The sequence below is a fragment of the Lissotriton vulgaris genome, chromosome 5, assembly GCF_964263255.1.
Source record: "Lissotriton vulgaris chromosome 5, aLisVul1.2, whole genome shotgun sequence".
NCBI lineage: Eukaryota > Metazoa > Chordata > Amphibia > Caudata > Salamandridae > Lissotriton > Lissotriton vulgaris.
The window spans coordinates 1,224,550,880-1,224,571,869 of NC_141693.1; the positions used below are offsets into that span (position 1 = coordinate 1,224,550,880).

The 20,990-nt window shown below is 46.2% G+C and overlaps 1 protein-coding gene across 1 annotated transcript in view; it reads left to right on the top strand.

Moving 5' to 3' along the window:
- Positions 1–20,990, top strand: part of PIP4P1 (phosphatidylinositol-4,5-bisphosphate 4-phosphatase 1) — a 154,029-nt gene that overhangs the window by 113,543 nt on the left and 19,496 nt on the right. The gene's annotated exons all lie outside the window — the stretch shown is intronic.

A 20,990-nucleotide genomic window follows, 5' to 3' on the forward strand; every position in this document is an offset into this window, starting at 1 on the left:
TGCTTCTACCCTGCCCCCTTTTTGAGTTCTACACGTTTGTTTTTCTGCTTTCCTGTGCCTCAGTCTACCAAGGCACAAGATGGCTGCCAACAATTTCTGTTTTGGAGTGTTGACAGACAGTGGCAGCCAATCAGCATGTAGCTCATACTCGGGAAGGTACAGAGTACAGTAAGCTTACGTGCACTCACGGTGAACCACTCATAGATATATAAATTGTGAAAATTCAATTTTCTCAACAACTACTGGAGCGATTTTCACCAAATATAAAAAAGGCACTACTGCATACCAGTCCCTACCATTTTGCCAAGTTTGGTGTAATTCCAATCAGCCGTTCGGGCTGTAGCCGCGTCTAAAGGTCCTATGGAAAATTGCATTGGGCTAGATTTCACATTCAATTTTTTCAAAAACTACTCGAGGGATTTACACCAAACATACAAAAGGCACTGCTGCATACCAGTCCCTACCATTTTGCCAAATCTGGTGTAATTCCGTTCAGCCGTTCGAGCTGTAGCCTTGTCAGAATGTCCCTATGGAAATTAACATGGGAAAAACACGTTTTGGGACCCCCCTTTTTTCTTGACTCCCGCTTGACGAATCCCCCCCGAAACTTTCAGGGAAGGAGCGGAGCGCAGCGAGGCAAATTTAAGGAAAATTACAGGCAGATCCCACAATCGGCGCCAAAGTTATTCCCAATAGAATGTTCGGAATTAACTATGGTAACTAGGTGCTAACTATATATACCTACTGGCGACCGCCAGTAGGTGATATATATATATATATATCGTCGACCACAGTATATTCCGCGCGTCGCAATTACAGGCTGGCACAGATACACCAAGCACGGACCAATTTTACGGCCTTCAATGTTTTATTCGCCTGTCGGTTTCATGACGTTTCGGCACCCCTGTGCCTTGCTCACATGTGTGTGTGTGTGTGTGTGTGTGTGTGTGTGTGTGTGTGTGTGTGTGTGTGTGTGTGTGTATATGTGTATATATGTATATATATATATATATATATATATATATGATCAGACAGTCAGCCTGAGGCTTACAAAGCTCCATTTACTTCTGTATTTTAACCTCTGTTTTTAAACTACTCACATTGAACTGCAGATTGCACTATTTGTTGGCTAATTCACGCTCCTCGCCCTAAGTTGGTCTCCCCGGTCCACCGCAGCTAACCTGTGCTGTTTGTGTGGAGGGAGTACCTTCGAGGCCGTCAGGTCGTTTTCCTCACTTCCGGGACTTGCGTCCTAGAGCGGCCATTGTGGCAGGGTGGCGCTCTAGTCTCGCAAAGCCATCTCCCTAATAAAACTCATCATGGCGCCGACGCGCAGCGGGCGCACCAAAGGCAAGCCTGTCCGCGGCCAGGGCCAGAGATGCTGCCCGATCCCATACTCCTCGCAGGATCACCTATAGCCATACTGATATGACTGCTCTCAGGCCTAATCGGTGCCCACACATTGTGACCCAGACACCTGGAGAGATCGAGTTGAACTATGTATGTATGCATTGTGGTTTCTCTCTAAATAATTCTGGTCTGGGGCAGAAGCCCCTCACCCCATACTATACTCTCTTCCTCTCCCGCTTTGACAGTATCTCTAAATGCCGGGTTAATACATTTTAGATCCTTGGTTAAACACTCACTTGACATCCTGCAGTCCATCAAAGATAACGATTGGGACCTCTTATTCCTGACAGAAACCTGGCTTTGTGAGGACATTAATCCAACTTTGACATTGGCTATTCCTGAAGATTACGGCATCCTGTGTGCCAATAGACAAAATGGGAAACAAGGGGGAGGTGTGGCTATCATCTACACAATTAAATGGGAGATCACATCACCTCACTTTGAGCAGATTGATTGTAAAGAAGGACTTTCTTTCTGCATCAAGCTTTCCGTGTCAATTTCCTGCTCCGGCCTCCTGCTCTATCGACCTCCTAATTCTAGCCCGACCCATTTGCCTGCCTTGGCCGATTATATCACTCAAGCATGCATACGGTACGCTAACTTCACAATACTGGGGGATCTGAACTTGCATGTGGACGACGTATCTTGGCCACACAGTTCTAACTTTATTGCCACACTAGCAGGTTGCAACCTCACGCAATTAGCTGCCCTCCCCACACATAAAGCTGGCCACAGGCTGGATCTGATATGCTCTAACCTTCCCGACATATCGGTCCAGGCTCCTTGGCCAGTAATTTGGTCCCATCATTTTCTTATCCCCTTTCATTTTCATTTGACCCATACTGATAAAGCCACCTCAATCCCTAAGGAGTTTGGGAGGAACTGGAGGAAAATATCCCTAGAATCACTATCCAATTACATGAAGGATTCTAAACCTGCCCCGGCACACGAACTTGAGTCTAGCATCTCGAATTTAAATGAGTGGGTGGGCACAGCTCTCGACTCCCTAGCACCTCAGAAATTGGTAAAATCCCCCAGATCCTCCCCATCAGCTCCTTGGTACTCTAAGGAACTTAGACAAAAAAAAGTCCGCCTGCAAGATTCTTGAACGTTGCTGGAGACTCACATATTCTGTAGAAAGCAAGGCTGACTTTTGTGCAGCTCTCAAAGAATATTGCAAACTTCTCCTAAAAAACAAACAAGCCTTTCTATCTGATAGAATTAATAATGCAAGGAACTCCTCCAGAGGTTTTTAAAATTGTCAAATCCTTTACCGATCCACAGACGCTGACTCCTACTCATCCTACGTCACAGATTCTATGTAACAAACTCTCCGAATTTTTCGAAGATAAAATTGCACTGATTTATACATCCTTTCCCAAGCTGCATGACGACCCCCAGACCTTTGAAGAACCAATGGTGGAACAGACCCCTTTATCGGTACTCGCAGAATTCACTGAAATATCAGAGGAACCCTCTCTTCGGGAATTACAAAAATGAAAGTCTGGCTCACCTAGCGACCCCAGGCCAGCTAAACAATATAAGGCCCTGGCAGGACTTCTCATTCCCCATCTAAATCCTATCTGGAACTCATCGCTGAGGTCGGGTATCACCCGGCAGCGTGGAAACACGCATTCCTAGTACCCATCCTTAAAAAAGCCATCGCTGACCCAGAGGCCCCTTGTAACTATAGGCCCATTTCCCTACTTCCTGCGCCGGCCAAGATTTTGGAGAAGCTGGTCCATCAACAACTGGTATCAAAGGGTGGAAGGCGCATTCGTTGAAATATCACCAAGACAATTTTTTTATAGTCCAAAAGGTACACTTCTTTATTTTGGTAATTAAGATAAGCTTTGTCCTTCAATATAGGCACCAAATACTTCTGTCTAGGCATATTGTAGAAATGGCAGAACAGCATTAGGTGCATATTGTCTTGCAGTGAGAAATTGTCACAATTACACACAGGTGCATCCTCCTGCTTGAACCAACCATGGCTGTCACAGAGAGCCGTATAAATCTGATTAAACCGAAATTTGACCAGAAGCCACCTGTGGAAAGGAATGTTAACTATGGCAAGATACGGTTGAATAGCTAGGCAAGTAATGGTCAAAAAATGGGCTCTAACTGTGGGCTTTGTAAGTTGATGTTCCTCTCTCTCCATGTTCTTTAGTTTAGAGAAGTTAAGCTTAACCCAATCTAGATCAGATTTTTTCAAATCCAGAGGGGCGGAAAAAATCTCAGGACGACCAAGTTCCAAAGAGCACTTATAAATGTATGACAACCAAGCAATATCTTTAAATTTGTCCAATTTTAAACAGTCCATCAGTACTTTATGATTTAGACCTAGGTTGTTATTGGTCCAAGTCCTAATCCATAGAAGAATAGGTGCCATTGAGAGGATATCAGCAATGTACCCTAAACCAAGCTCCTGATGAACTGAGAATGTGGCTGTCGATTGGGGGAGCCCTAGTATAGACCGAAGGAACTTATTTTCCTCCCTTTGGATGGTTTCACTGTTCACATAGCCCCACAGACCTGCTCCGTACCTGGCTATTGCCAAAGTTTTTGCCTTGTACAAGCTTAATAATGCACCGCTCGGCTTCCCTCCAAGTCTCCTTGAGAAACTTAAAATTGCATTTGCCGAGCTCCTCACCGCTTTAGTTTTTGCTGTAATTTGAGGGATCCAGCTACCCTTAGTATCAAGAATTACACCAAGGTAAGTAAAAACTTTGACATTAGTGATCACTTCATCATTACAATAAAAAGATTTGGTGTTATTTTTGACAGCCCCAAATGCCATAACATGGGATTTAGAGTTGTTTACCACTAAGTCAAGTGAGGACATGAATTCACTCAATGCATTTAGAAGTCTCTGCAGGCCTTAATGTGTCCGAGCTGTCAAAGCAGCATCATCCGCGTACAGGAGAACGGGGATGCGGGTATCCCCTGCACGCGGTGTGTCCAAAGTAGCAGTTAAAAGGCTTTTCTCTAATGAATTTATATATAAAGTGAACAGCATGGGGGCAAGAATGCAGCCTTGCCGTACACCCCTGCTCGATTTGAACCAATCTGTGCGATTTCCTTCTTGGTCCATTCTAATCGATGCTTTTAAGTCTTTATGAAGTTCAGCCAGAAAGTGTACAAGAGGAGGATCAAGTCCCAATTTTAACAGCATTGACCACAGCCGCGCTCTATTAACTAAATCAAAGGCTGTGGACAGGTCCATAAATGCTACAAAAATTGACCCCTTTGTTGCCGTTGTATATTTTGATATTATCATATGGAGATTTAAACATTGGTCCTCTGTACCTCTTCCTGTACGGAACCCATACTGGACATCTGTTAGAATGTCATTTTCCAAAGACCACTTGTTAATTCTTGCCAGCAATACTTTACCCAGTACCTTCATGGAGGAATCCAACAAGGATATAGGGCGATAGCATTTGGGGTCACTTCTTTGACCTTTTTTAAAAATAGGGACTATAATTGAGCATGCCCAGGTTTTTGGAAAACCCCCCTCAAGTACACAGTTAAAAACATTGGCTAATATCTCTGCCCACATCTCGGGGTTTAATTTATAGAGATCCAAAGGAACCCCGTCTGGACCGGGGGCTTTATTTGCAGCTGATCCTTTTATCGCCACCTCCACTTCAGTTATACTGAAATTTAATTTGGGTATTGAAGTTGAATGGAAAGGCGTAAAAAATGTCTCAACAATTTCATTACTCCCGTATATATTAGAGAAATGTTTTAGCCACTCTGCTTCAGGAATATTTACTTCAAGGTCTGTGTTCTTTTATTGGGCAAATAAAGGATTATTAATTATAGACCAGAATTTAGAACTTTGTTTGAGGGTAGTAGAATCCATTAAAGAATCCCAGGCTTCTTCTTTAATGACCTTTTTCCGAGTTATTACCGCCACAGCATATTTCTTCCTCAATTGTGCTACCAGTGACCTGTCTCTGGGGGAATGTTTAAGCGCTTTCAACAGAGCGGAGTGTGCCTTGGAGCATGTTTGATCAAACCAACCAAAAGCTGGGGCGGGGCCCCTCTTTGGTCTAGCTGTGAGCTCTACTTCCACTGTAGCACAAATAGCCTCAAAAGCGGTAACTACCTCTTTCCCCCCCATGTCTGGATATAATGATGTATCCGCTGCCACCTTTGACCCTCTCAAAAAATGTCTTCGGAATATTGCGGCCTGGATGGACCGCAATTTTCTAAAACTCAATGCGGATAAGACCGAGGTCTTGTTCTTTAACCAACCAACTCCCCTTGCCTCCAACTTATAGTGGCCGGAAGAATTGAGCGTTGCCCCTCTTCCCAAAGAGTCGGTCAGGAACTTGGGCGTCAGGTGGGACAACTGTCTGTCCTTTGCCACTCGGGTTCAGACAGTCTCTGACGACTGCTTTAGCAAAATTAAAATGATAAAAAAATTCATTGACTACCTGCCCAGCGATACTCGCAAAACTGTGGTCCATGCACTTATTACATCGCATCTAGACTATGCAAATGGACTTAACCTGGGTCTCTCAGAGGGCCTACGCCACAGACTCCAGACGGTCCAAAATGCTGCAGCCCGCCTGGTCTGTGGCGTCTCGCTAAGAAAACACTTCTGTAGTAGGGGATCTCTGTGTATAGTCATAATCTAGTGAATAGTCCCGCCCATGTGCGTGGACCCCGGAGCAATCAAAAATAATCTCTTAAATTGTCTTCATTGCAGTCCTGCATAGACACTTATGAGAAAATTAAAGACCATAATGCAGCCTGTACCTACAAGGCTACACTGTCCAGTACTTCAACTAGAAATGCCAAGGATATAACCCCAATAACACATTCAACACAATCTGTCAAGTTTCACCCATAGAGAAACTTTCCTCCCCTCACCAAATCCATAGGCTGCCATTATATGTCTGGAAAAGGGATACCGTGCCTTTAAGGAACTCTCTGGAGGCCCTCTGTATCCCAGCATGCGCAGCCCCTTCCTTTTCTTTTGGTTCTTTTTTCCGGCTCCTGCTAGCAGGACCCTGGAGCATTGAGCTCTCCCTTTTTGGGTAATTTGTTAATTTTTTGGCAATTTTAAAGTGTTAGTGTGTTCACTCGACGTATTTTTGCCCCTTCTTCACTTTTTTGGTGATTTGACCACTCTTTTATCAAATATGCCTGCCTTATTTGAGAAATGTCCATAGTGTGCCAGGAAGAAGGCAAGATCTGATCCACACAGGGTCTGTATCCTGTGTCTCCCTTCTTCTCATTTTCCTGGGACTTGTGAGATCTGCCTGTAGTTTTTAAGTAGGACCCTGAAGGACAGAGAGAAGATCATGCTCCAAGGACTGGAGCAAAGAAGACAGCAAGGTCAAGGTGGGTCTGGGCAGGAAGGGGCTTCTTCCTCTGCCCGTGCTGAGGCCTCTGGGGGGCTCCCCAGTAAGAAGTAGGCCAGAAAACACCACCGGTCTCAGCCGACGGTGATAGCCTCTACGTCGGCGTCGAGAGGAATGACCACCGTCTGCTCCCCGTCTCCCCAGGGCTCTGGGTCGAAGCAACGTCGAGGAGATTGACGTCGAGACCTCCGACGAGGTCGACGTCGAACGGCTTCGCCGTCGAGTCATCATTGACGTCGAGCGGGTTAGTGAAGGCGCCGGCGGTCGACATCTAGGCGTCGCCGTCGTTCGACGTCGAAAAGGAGATCGTTGACGTCGAGAAGGAGATCGTTGATGTCAAGAAGGAAATCGTCGACATCGAGAAGGAGATCATCGTAGACATCGAGGAGGCATTCATCGACGTCAAGGAGGCGTTCATCGACGTCGAGACGGCGTTCATCGACGTCGAAAGGGCGCTCAGCGTCTAGGAGGAGAGCATCGCCCTCCAGGAGGCGTTCCAAGGCCAGGACTGTGTCTTCGGTCACCACAAGTCCACGGTCACGACGGCGCCGTCGCTGGGCTACCAGTGGTACGGCCTCTAGGTCCCCCCCCCCTTCAGGTCAGGCGAAGAGAAGGAAGAGAGGGGAAGAGGCTCCGGGCTCGGGGCACTCACAAGTTCATTCACCCACCAAGCTGAGGTCACCTGCACCGCCTCCGTTACCTAAGGACCCTCCTCCACGTAACCCGACGGCGCCTCCGCCGCCTGTTCCTCCTCATCGTCCTCCACCTCCTACACCACCACCTCCGCCGAGGTCCGCCTCGTTACCACATCTTCCAACACCGCCTACGGGGCCACCGCAACCTAGGCTCCCGTTTAGGCCTCCACAGCCTCCTCCGCTGCGGCCCATGGAACGTCTGAGGCCGCGGAGGTCGAGATCTCGCTCCAGACGGAGGGATAGATCCAGGAGTCGCTGTCGCTCATCTACAAGATCCAGACGGCGCCACAGGTGGGACAGGTAGAGGTCCTGCTACACTGATAGCCCTAGTGCCAGGGACTATTCACCTACCCTGACAGATTCCCCTCGGACGAAGGTGTCTCCAGTAGACGACAGTGTCCTTCCAGGATGTGTTGCTATAAGGGGCAGCTAAACTGGGCATCCCACTCACTGTGCCCGCGCCACTGACATCCGTCATCTTCGAAACGCTGCACAAGAAGCAGTTGTCTCGTCCTTTGCTTCCCTTGGTGCCTGGACTGGTAGAACCGGCCATGGAACTGTTCCTCACGCCTGCGTCTACGAGATCAGCACCTTCAAGGCTGCAGAAGAAATATAAGGCTCCTGACTCGGACCCAGCATTTCTTCGGGTGGATCCCACCCTTGACTCTGTGATCGTGACGGCGGCAAGAAAACAACAAACCACCACCCCATCATCAACAGTGCCTCCTGACCAGGAGAGCCGCTGGATGGATTCAGCAGGCAGGAAGGTTTGCGGGACGGCCTCCACATCGATGAAGGCCGCGAGTGGCTCTAACAGTTTGCGGAACATCTTCCCCGGGAGAAGAGGGAAGATTTCTAAGAGATCCTCGCTGAAGGGCTGCTGGTTTCCAACTGGGTAATACGTTCGGCTGCGGATTCTTCCCTCTTGGCAGCCCACGGGTACTGCCATGGGGTCAACCTGAGGCGCCACACCTGGCTGCGTCTTACAATCCTTGAAGCCCGAGGCACAGAAGAGGGTTTCTAACCTACCCTTTTCGGGCGAGACCCTCTTCGGGATACATGCGGACGGAGAAACCCTGATGGCTGTCTGGTTGGAAAAGCCTAAGGAACAGAAAAAGACCTTCCGCCCGTTCCAGAGGCGGTACGGGCGCAAGGCAGAGGGCAAGGTCGACAGGCTGGACAGCAACATCCGCAGCAGCCGTTCCAGCAGAAACCGTTCCAAAAACGCCAGAGGAGCCGAAGTGGTCAACCTCCACAACCAAAGGCCCTGCTGGGTCTATTTATTTATTTATTTATTTATTTATTGCTATTTTTAAAGCGCGCAAATACCCATACGGGTGTCTCGGCGCTAGTGATCAGAGAACTCCTTGCTCGTGAGGGTAGTTGGACAGAGGAGAAAAGCCATGTCTTGAGGCTCTTTCGGAATTTGATGAGGGTGGGGGCAGTTTTGATATGCAGTGGGAGGGTATTCCATAATTTGGCAGTAGCTGTAGTAAAGCACCTGTCTCCCCAAGTGGCTTTTTTTGTCCGAGGGACAGACAGCATGCAAGTGGTAGAGGATCGAAGAGTTCTGCGATGCTCTAGAGGATGAAGAGCTATTTTTAGGAACTTAGGCCCTGGGTAATTAAGGGTCTTGTAAGCTATACAGAGAGCCTTGAATTTTATTCGGTTCCTAATTGGGAGCCAATGGAGCTCTTTGATACGGTGGGATACTGAAGTGAATTTGGGGATTGAAAGTAAAATTCTTGCAGCCGCATTTTGGACGGTCTGGAATTTGTTAAGGACTCCTTCCTGCGCATTAAGAAGCAGAGAGTTGCAGTAGTCCGTTTTTGAGAACACAAGAGTACTAATGAGAGTTTTGCCAGCTGACTGAGGTAGATATGGAAGAAGTTTCTTGATTTTTTTTAGTATAAAGAAAGCAGATGATGTCACGGCATTGGCGTGGTGGTGGAAGGTCAGTTTGTTATCGAAGATAACTCCCAAATTACGAACCTTAGTCACCGGTTCGGGGGGGGGGGGTCCTAGCTCCGGTGGCCACCATTGTGGGGACCATGCTGGTTTCAAGCTCCCGAATGTCATCACCTCCGTTTTATTGGAGTTAAGCTTGAGGCAGTTTGATGACATCCAGGAGCTTATTGCCTTCATACCCTCCTGGAAGTTGGCTGCTATGCTAGCTCCGTTATCATGTACCGATAGCACTAATTGCGTGTCATCGGCGTATGTGGTCAGTGCAATGCCATAGGATTTTATCACCCTCGCCAAGTCCGATACATAGATATTAGGCCCTGAGGTGCTTCTTCCCCTTCATCCGTTACCCGCTCCGGTGGGGGGAAGCATTCAACATTACCTGGCAGAGTGGAGAAACATTACTCAGGACAAGTGGGTGCTGAATATTGTTTGCAATGGATACAGTCTTCGTTTCACCAGCCCGCCTTCAGCAATTCCACCGGTCGGCTCGCAGTTCCAACTGTGCGAGCTCCAGGCGGAGGCCGATACCCTGTTAAGAAAAAGGGCAATAGTAGACGTCCCTCTGTCTCAAAGGGGAAAGGTTCTTTACTCACGCTTCTTCCTAGTACAGAAGAAGGACAAGAACGAGTTCAGACCCATTCTGGATTTGCGACAAGCAAACAAGTGGATTCGCAGGGAAAAGTTTTGAATGCTGTCTTTGCACCAGATTTATCCTCAGCTGCAGAGAGGAGACTGGCTGTGTGCGATAGATCTGCAAGATGCGTACTTCCATGTGCCCATTGCACCGAAACATCGGAAGTTCCTGCCCTTCCTTGTCGGCGCCAATCACTATCAATACACCGTACTACCGTTTGGACTGAAGTCTGCACCCAGGACTTTTTCGAAATGCATGGCTGTGGTAGCAGCGCACCTGAGACAGAACAAGGTGTTTGTCTACCCGTACCTGGACGATTGGTTGATCAAGGCCTCCACCTTCGAGGAAGCACAATTGCACTTCAACAGGATGGCCGTCCTGTTGAACCGTCTGGGGTTGCACATAAATCTGTCCAAGTCTGTCCAGATTCCTGTACAGTGCCTGCAGTATTTGGGAGCCTCCATCAATACGCTGTCGGCAAGCGTGTCTCCTTCGGAGGAGAGACGTTTATCCATCCTTCAGAATGCTCAGGCTCTCATAGCTGCTCCATCTACAACAGTGAGGACGGTGTCTTCTCTACTGGGATCGATGGCCTCTTGTATCTTCCTCACTCCGCACGTGCGCCTACACATGAGGCCGCTACAGGAATGTTTGGAGGACCAGTGAGACCAGAGGAATGGGTGTTTATCGACGACCGGATTCAGTTGTCTCTTCTCGCCCAACAGTCCCTGAGATGGTAGTTCTCTGCAGAGAATCTCCTCAGAGGGGTTCCTTTCCACAAGGACATCCCGACTCAGGCTATCGTTACGGATGCGTCTCTCCTGTCACACCATCTACAGATCCAGGGAACGTGGTCTCTGACAGAGTCCACGTATCACATCAATTTCCTGGAACTCAGAGCTGTTCACTTGGCACTGAAGGCCTTTCATCCATCCTTCCAGACCAACTCCTTGCTTGTGCAGACGGACAATACGACCACGATGTATTACTTCAACAAGCAGGGGGGCTCGAGATTGCGCACAGTGTCACAGGAAGCGCAGGCGATCTGGCACTGGCTGCTAGCCAGAGGATAACGGCAACTCACTCCCAGGTGTGCAGAATGGTCAGGCAGATGCCCTCAGCTGGTTGCTTTACGAAAACCACGAATGGGTCATAAACAACGAGGTGCTCGACGACATCTTCGCCATGTGGGGTACTCCAGACGTGGATCTATTCGCCACCGCAGAAAACAGCAAATGCCGCAACTTCGCCTCGAGGTATTACCAGCCGGAGACTCTGGGAACGCGTTAAGGATCAGCTGGTCGAACAGCTTTCTGTATGCTTTTCCACCCATTCCCTTGATTCCAGCGGTGCTCATCAAGCTGGCCCGATCCCAAGCACGGATGATCCTCATTGCGCCGGAATGGCCCAAACAGTGGTGGTTCACGGACCTGCTTCACCGGTCGATCCTACCTCATCGGCAGCTGCCGTGTCGGCCGGACGTTCTCACGAAGTTCGGGGGCAGATGGTGCACCCCAACCTCTCATTGTTGAGTTTGGGGGCATGGCTCCTGAGAGAGTGCAATATGGCCACTTGAATCTTCCTGAGGATTGCATGGACATATTGAAGGAGGCTAAGAGGCCACCTACTAGGACCTCTTATGCTTACAAATGGAAAGGATTCTGCATCTGGAGCATGTCTAAGAACTATGATCTGATGTTTTCCTTCCATACCTTCTGCATCTATCTCAGTCTGGCCTTAATTTTCATTCCATTAAGGTTCATCTAGCTGCATTGACTGCTTACAGAAAAGGCCCTTCACAGACATCCTTCTTCCAGATTCCTGTGATTAAGGATTTTTTGGAAGGGTTGAAGAAGGTGTTCCCTCCTGTTCGGCTTCCTTCGCCTTCATGGGAACTGAATGTGGTGCTGTCCAGGCTGATGAAGGAACCCTTCGAGCCTATTCATAGGGCTTCATTGCAGCATCTGTCTTGGAAGACGGCGTTCCTGGTGGCCATTACATCGGCCCGCAGGGTGAGTGAAATTCAGGTATTGTGTTGCCAGGAACCTTATACTGTATTTCATGCTGCTAATGTTGTTATGCGTACTCACCCTAAGTTCCTTCCCAAGGTGATTTCTGATTTTCATGTTAATCAGACTATAACTTTACCAACATTTTTCCAGAATCCTTCCACTCCAGCGGAGTGGTCTCTTCATTCACTGGATGTCAGAAGGGTGTTGAAATTCTATCTGGATAAGACCAAGGATATCCGTAGATCCGACCAGCTGTTTGTCAACTATGGGTCGGTCAGGACTGGTCTGGCTATTTCGAAACAGTCCATCTCTAGGTGGATTGTGTCATGTGTCCAGCTCTGTTATCAGAAAGCGAATAAGACCTTAGCGGGTAAGCCTAAGTCTCATTCTACCAGGGGCAAAGCAGCTACAACAGCTTTGCTTTGAAATGTTCCCATTGCAGAGATCTGCAGGGCGGCCACTTGGAAGTCGGTCCACACCTTTGCTAAGCACTACTGTCTGGACTCCGATGCTGGAGGAGATGCTCAGGTTGGGCAGGCTTCGCTGCGGAATTTGTTCGCACAATAGTGGTGTTGTCTATATTTCTCTACCGCCGGGTTGTTTTTGGATGGGCTTGCCATTCTATTCACTAGATTATGACTATACACAGAGATCCCCTACTACAGAAGGAGCAGTTTTTTACCTGTAACTCTAGTTTTGTAGTAGGGGTATCTCTGTTATAGTCATAAGCGCCCTCCCTCCTCCCCGGTGGAGAAAATGGTATTGTAATGTATGCTAGAGGCCTTGCTTTATGCACCTTCAAAAAGAACTGAAAGTAAAAGGAAGGGGCTGAGCATGCTGGGATACAGAGGGTCTCCAGAGAGTTCCTTAAAGGCAGGGTATCCCTTTTCAAGACACATAATGGCAGCCTATGGAAGCTTCTCTGTCCTTACCTTTCTCTCCATCATTCCAAGGATTTGGTGAGGGGAGGAAAGTTTCTCTATGGGTGAAACTTGACCGATTGTGTTGAATGTGTTATTGGTGTTATATCCTTGGCATTTCTAGTTGAAGTACTGGACAGTGTAGCCTTGTAGGTAAAGGCTGCATTATTGCCTTTAATTTTCGCGTAATGTCTATGCAGGATTGCAAGGAAGACAATTGAAGAGATTATTTTTGATTGCTCCGGGGTCCACGCACATGGACGGGACTATTCACTAGATTATGACTATAACAGAGATACCCCTACAACAGAACTGGAGTTACAGGTAAGAAACTACTCCATATCCCCCTTCCTGCGGAAGCTGCACTGGCTCCCCATAACCAAAAGAATCGAGTTCAAGGTCATTGGCCTTTCGGGCAGCCAAAGGTCTAGGACCAGCCTACCCTAGAAAGAGACTCCGCTCCTACAATCACTCTAGAGCTGTACGTTCTAACACCAAGCATCTGCTTGTCACTCCCAGATTTTAAAAAACTAGATCAGGAGTATTCTTTTGAGGTGGGTGCCACCCAACATTGGAACAAACGTCCACTTTACCTCCGCCTGATCCAGTCGGAACTTGAATTTCGTAGGTCTCTCAAGACCTGGCTATTCTGCTACCAGGATAAGGTCCTGTGCCAAATGCTGTCTGTCTACTAGCGCCGGGACACCCCATTATATATATTTCGCCAACTCTTCCCCCGACGAGGGAAAAAATGGGTCGCACACCCAAGTGTCTCTCCACCTTGCTCACGATCAACGGTCTGTGCTGCCCAACACAATTTTAAATGTTTTTCTTTTTCGGTTTGTGACCATTTCCTGTCACGTGTTAACGCTACTAGGAATTATGGTATTTGTAGTTCGTTGATTTCTTGTACATAAGCAGAATTATTGTACTCTGTTCATGTTCAGTTTATGCTTTTGATGGGAGTTTAGTTCGTATCCCAAATTGTTAGATATACTTGCTTGCTTAAGTGTCTGTAACTCGGTTAACATTGCTTGTTTCAAGCAACTTTATTGTTCCATGGGTCTCCTTTTATCGTACATACGGAGTGTTATTTGGTTTCTTCACCATATTAACCCGTCACGGCTACATCACGGGCCCGCATGGCGGTGGGCCCCTCTCTCGACCGGGCACGGCCGCTATTAATCCAAATCACAAAGAACACCCATGTGAGAGAGGCCACAGGAACTTAATGCAGCTATTTTATTGGCAGCAGCTAGGGCATACAGAAGTGCAGGTAAGTTCAATTTCAAGTCCTTAACTAGGCCAGACGCGTTTCGGGAAACCAAATTCCCTTTCTTAATGGCAGCACAGTCCCGCAATCACCATCTTGCTTCACTAACACCAGTTAGATGTCATCAGTGATGTCATGAGTGATGTCACTGACCATGTCATGAGTGATATAATATGTGACGTCATCAGCAGTGCGTTGCGGGGGCGCAAGTTATAGTTAGCTGAACTAACTATACCAGGGGAATGTCAATGGTTTTGTGTGAAATGTCCAGCTAACTATATCGCCCCTGAAACTTATGTTTTTTTCAGTGAATACATATATATATATTACCTACTGGCGGTCGCCAGTAGGTAGTTATAGTTAGGATTATTTTGTATAGGGAATTCGCAACATTCTATTGGGAATAACTTTGGCGCCGGTTGAGGAATCTTCCTGAAGTTTTCCTCAAATTTGCCTCGCGGCGCTCCGCTCCTTCCCTGAAAGTTTGGGGGGGATTCGTCAAGCGGGGGCCGAGATAAAAGGGGGGTCCCAAAACGTGTTTTCCCCATGTTAATTTCCATAGGGCGGTTGAGCTCACTTTTAGCCCGGACGGCTGAATGGATTTCCACCAAACTTGGCAAAATTGTAGGGACTGGTAGCCCGATGTGCCTTTGCTATGTCTCAAGATATGTGCTCCAGTGGATTTTGAGTAATTTAGGTTCAAAGAAATATATATATATCTATAAGCGCGCACCGGGGCGCGCACCAGCGCGCTACGCGAGTTCGCGAGCGGAAAGCTGATTGGCTCTCGGGTGTCTGTCAACATTCCAAACAATCCGGAGCGGCCGCCATCTTGTGTCTCGGTAGGATCGAGACATAAGAGGTGGCAAAAACAAAGGGGGAAATGACCAAAAGGGGGCAGGGTAGACCCCCCCCCCCCCCCCCTGACCTCCTAGGTTTGATGTGGGGCCCATAAAAGGGCCCCGCGGGGCAAAAAAAAAAGAATTCGATTTGCGCGGGGAGCGCCCGGTACGCGCACCGGGGAGCGTACCGGGGAGCGTACCGTGGGGAAAAAAAGAATGACAGATTTTTTTTTTAAATGAAGCATTTTTTTATAAATTGGAGGTAAGTTCTAAAAAGAACTGGTTTTTTTAATTCTTTTTGTTGTTTTATATGTTTTTTTGAACATTTTTTACTTTTTTTTGGCTTTTATGAACAGTTTTTTATATTTTTTTTGTAATTTTTATGGGGAGAAACAAAAAACAGGGAAATGTAAACGGCTCAACTGGAGCAAAAAAAATCAGGAAAAAAATGAAGGTTTTTTTCTGCAGATATGGTTTTCTCCTGCACGGTTGATTAGGTTTATACTTTTTTCGCCATATGTAATTGTAGTCCCACAATAGATACAAACAATTTTAAAACATCCAAACTTGGTTTGGATGTTTGGGACCATCTCCCTTGCCTCTGGACCCGATGGAGTGGGTTCTTTGCTTGTTGAGGTTCTGGAAGAAGATTGGGGAAGGTTTCTGGACAGTTCTCTCACCTCTGCCGCAGAATAGTTGTTAGGATGCTGGCGTTGCATGTGGCGAATCATGGTGTAATTACCAAAAGAATATTTTTTTGTAGGGTTCCCCCTGGAAAGTTCACAGCCACAGATCAGACAAGTCACTTTTGCCGCATTGACTTTCTTCTGGCCTCTTGGGAATTTAAAAAACTGCCAAACAATGTGCTCTCTCGGTTTTTAAGGGGGATTGTCTTCAGGAAGGAACGTCCTCTCCTCCTCCTCCTCCTCTTCCTCCTCCTCCTCCTCTTCTTCACCACCAATGTGGTGTTGTGGTGGTCCTTGTGGTGGTGGTGGTGGTGCAGATGCTCCTGCTGCTGCTGCTACTGTAGCCATTTCTCAATGAATGAAAACAGGTCTTCCTCACTCAAAGAACAAAGTGAGAATGAGGAAAAAAGGTGGGGGCTTTCATCATTAGGAAAAAATACTGTCCTCAACCAATGAAAAGTGTTGTTTTCAGGTCACATGACCAGGGCTTTCATCATTTGGAAACCAAAACTGTCCTGAACCAATAAAAAGTGTTATTTTTAGGTCACATGACCCGACGCGCTTACGTTACGCGCTCCGGGGCGCGTCGTGTAAGCGCGTCGGATGGTTACGTAGCGCGATCGTATGCGCTCGAGTGCTTCCGGGTGCGCTTACGCCATGCGTATCACGCAGACGCGGCTACGCGATACGTCACGATGATGTTTTCGTTCGCGGCAAAACCGCTAACGGGACGCTCACCCGTACACGCCCTGGGGCGCGCCGCAAGACTGCGCTTACCGGTGCGCTCACCGGGAGCGCTCCAGGACAAAAAAAACCATGAACAATATACATAAATAAATAGTATTACATAAATATACAATATAGGATTCATTATAAAAAATATTACATTTCATACATATAGAAATTTGCTATTAAAAAACCTTTGAAATTCACTGAAAAAAAACATAGGTTTGAGGCCCTATATATAGTTAGGAATTAGCATTTAAAAAACCTATGAAATTCACTGACAAAACCATAGGTTTCACACCAGTTATAGTTAGCTGGAAATTTTACTGACATAAAACCATTGAAATTCCCACGTTATAGTTAGTTGGACTCACTATAACTTGCGCGCCTGCAATGCACTGCTGATGACGTCACATATTACATCACTCATGACATGGTCAGTGACATCACTCATGACATCACTGATGACCCCATCCTTGTGACAGAGACAGACCTCCTTTCAGTGTAATGTAACCCTTGAAACACATATTCAAAAATAGAAACTAACATTTTCAAAAAAATGGAGATACCCATACCAGATACAACAACCAATTCAGTAATTCCACCATCTATATACACATCCACTCATTCAGCAACAGTTCTATATAGTCACTCATACATATACTCACTCATCATATGTAGTGATACACATATACATCCTGTTACACACCGACAGTCCTCCAAAAGTTACTCACACACATACTCACACATGCAAATAAACTATTGAACATCCATTTATTTGCATATACAAGTATACACACACTAGCACATTACTTCTAAGGAAACTTACACATACTTACTCTCATAAACAATCACTTAAAGAAACACATACTTATTTAAACAGGAACTCTTACAATCTCTCACTCTCACATATACTTACTTATATACATCAATACTCACATATACTAGATTAAAACATATGTCGTTACTCATAAAGACACTAGTGAGACAGTCATTCACTCACTAACTCACACATATACACACTCATCCACCCTTACAATCCTACACATATGGTGTCTTCAAAACACATACAAACAGTGAGTCAGTCACCAACCCATGCAGCCACTTATACACAAAGTGAAACACTGATACATATATTTCAATGTTTAAAAGTTGCTCGCTAATATATGTATTCACTAAGATACACTTAAAGAACCAGTTAACCAATCAATTAAAAAAAAAATCCATTTAGACACTTATTTAAACATTTATTCTTCCATCGACCTTTACATATACATAAATAAAACATATTTATTTTTCAGAAAGACACACATTCACTGGATAGTGTCATCAGTGATGTCATGATGATGTCACTGACCATGTCATGAGTGATGGAATATGTGACGTCATCAGCAGTGCATTGCAGGCGCGCAAGTTATAGTGAGTCCAACTAACTATAACGTGGGAATTTCAATGGTTTTATGTCTGTAAAATTTCCAGCTAACTATAACTGGTGTGAAACCTATGGTTTTTTCAGTGAATATATATATATATATCCTCTTGCTAGCAGTGATCAGTCCCTTTATTATTAAAGATACGTATGGTCGTTGACTCCAGATTGTACCGACACTACGTCCACTAAAGGAGTTTCACATTATTAGATCTGTCTTAAGATTTGTATGCTCTGAATACCCTTGTGATTAAACCATGTAAATGTGAATTGTCTGTACTTTGGCCCCCCTCTTCCTTTGCCCATCATTCTGTACCAAATAGCCGTTTGGAGTTTATTCCATGAACTGATTATCATAATAGTCCTCACATTTGCAATGACAGTAGCAGTTCCTCTGATAAAAGGGAGACGGGCTGAAATTTCCACCATTTATCCCAGTTCTTCGCACTTTTGCAGCATATTTTCAGAATTATTTAAATTCAGCCTCCTAAAGTATTGCAAGTGACTAACGCCATCGCCAAGGCCAACATACAGGCTTAGGCTGAAGGTCAATCCTGGTCTGAATCATGGCCACTGATTGAGTCTCACCTGTCCTTTTCTGAATACCAAGTCTGCTTGGCCCGAGCATCAAAGGAGCAGCTGCTGCTCCGACTCAACAAGCCACAGAGACCCTTGGTAAACAAAGTTCGGAATTTGATGGTGCAGCCTGTAGCATCAGTAACAAGAACCAATGCCAATTTGCTCCCAAATCAGTTCCTCAGACTAATATGCCCCTTTGCAGCAACAGCAGTCAATAAGGATTAAAAACATTGACCAGGAAGCTTAACAAATGTGTTTTATATGAAATGTCACATATTGCTGGTGTACCCACTAGAATACTGAATATAACATATCACACAGTCCGCAGTAAATGGACAGCATTAACCGAGTAGATTTAGCATAAAAAATATTTAAGGAAATATGTTTCCCGCTTTTTTCTATGTGCTTACATAACATAACGTGTATTTGTAAAGTGCGCGTTCACCCAGAGGTCTCTTGGTACCGAGTAACATGTTAATTGTTACCCAACTCAATGGTACTCATTTTATCGACCTCAGATGGATGAAAGGCTGAGTGGACCCGCCAGGATTTGAACCTGTGACCATGAGGTCGAACACAGGGCCCTGCAATGAACGCATTAGTTCACTGAGCCACCAGACCCAGCTTCAAAATATCTTTTTTTTTTTTTAATCTGTTTATTAGGCAGCTTGTAGTACAGATAAACAACCGTCCAACCCAGGACTACAATTTACATTACACATTAGGCGATACAAGCCCTTTTTTTGTTTTTTTTCGTTGGATATGAAACAGCAGTCCACATATACATAGATACGTGGATCAGAGTTCCTGCCAAGAACAATATACAGTCTAAACTCCCTTCCCTGAATAAACCCATCCCCACCCAACCTCCCTCAACAAGTGGCTTGGAGTACATTGCACAGTAATGACTCCGCATGTAACAAATAGTCCTAGTGAGCAACATATAACACTGGATAGCGTGGTCTGTGATTTCCAGAGAACAAACTCCCAATGCATAGTAATAGTGCACTATAAAGTTATAGTAAATCAGGTCGAGTAAATAGATACCCCCTAAATGATGCCCAGAAGTCTTTGGGGCGTGAGGTGTCAGTCAATTCCTCGGCATATATCTCCAACTGATCCCTGCAATAAGTTAAATCCCTGATCCAGCCTTTGACAGTGGGAATAGTTTTCGCCCGCCAACAAAGTGCTATAGCCCTCTTTGCAAACAGCGTAGACACAGCAACTATCCACCTGTTGCATGGTTTCAACTGCTTTAGAAACCCCAACAGACAAAGTTCCGGCTCACACCCTACCTGTTCCAACACAACCTCTGTGAGAATATGTACAACCTTGGACCAAAAGGCGGAAATCCCAGGACAGGCCCAGGACATGTGGAGCAAATCAGCATCAGTATGTCCACACCTCCTGCAATTAGCATTCTCACGTAAACCGTACCTGTAAAGTTGCAATGGGGTATAATAGAATTGGTGCAAATATTTGAAATGTATCAATCTTAAATTACAGTTTCACGTGTGACGCCCTGTCAATGCACAACAATCTTTCCATATTTCAAGTGTGAGTGCAGCCCCCCAGTGCCCGCTGCCATCTACAATAGGATGGATGTTCCTCAATCTCCCTCTCCCACAATGAGGCATTATATAATTTAGTAATGAGCCCTTTCCGTTCCTCCCCTCCCAGCAGACTCTGCAGCACCTGCAGTGGAAATTACTATGTTGGATAGTCCAGATAGACAGATTTTACAGCCTGTAGCACTCTGACATAGGTGAAATCTAGCATAAACCCTCGATCCGTGGAGCCCTGTATTTCGTTCAGTGTCTTGAACCGACCATGCGTGTACAAATCTCCTAGCCTGGTTATACCCACATACGCCAGTTCCCTCAGCGCCGGTGCCTCTCTTGCTGCCGAAATGTCTGGGTGGGACGCCAGGGGTAACTTCTATGCATAAAGATAAGAAAGGCCTGCCCGCCGAGCTAGCATTCTCCAGACCCAAGCAGTGCATAACGCTGGATTAATTTCCGTCCTAGGACCTCCCGACCCGCCAGAGAGCGTCGCAGCCTGTGGCCGGGTTGTGTCTGCTTCAATCGCAAGATGTGGTAGAAATCGCGTTGGGTAGTGCCAATAATGTGCAAATTGTGCCTGAGCGCATAAATAATAAAGATAAAAATCTGGAACTTCAAGCCTGCCCCGCTCAAATGGTTGCACCAACACCTCCCAAATACATCTGAGTTTTTTACCGGCCAATACAAAGGCAAGGAGTGCTGATTGTAGCGTCTGAAATAATACTATATTCAATTTGATGGGTATGTTAACATAAAAATATAACAGTTTAGGCAGGAAGGTCATTTTAACGACTGCTAGTCTATCTGCTAGGGACAGCGACAAATGTGCCCACCTCTCCGCTTTCTCAGTTACATGTGTGATGGTCCGACCATAAT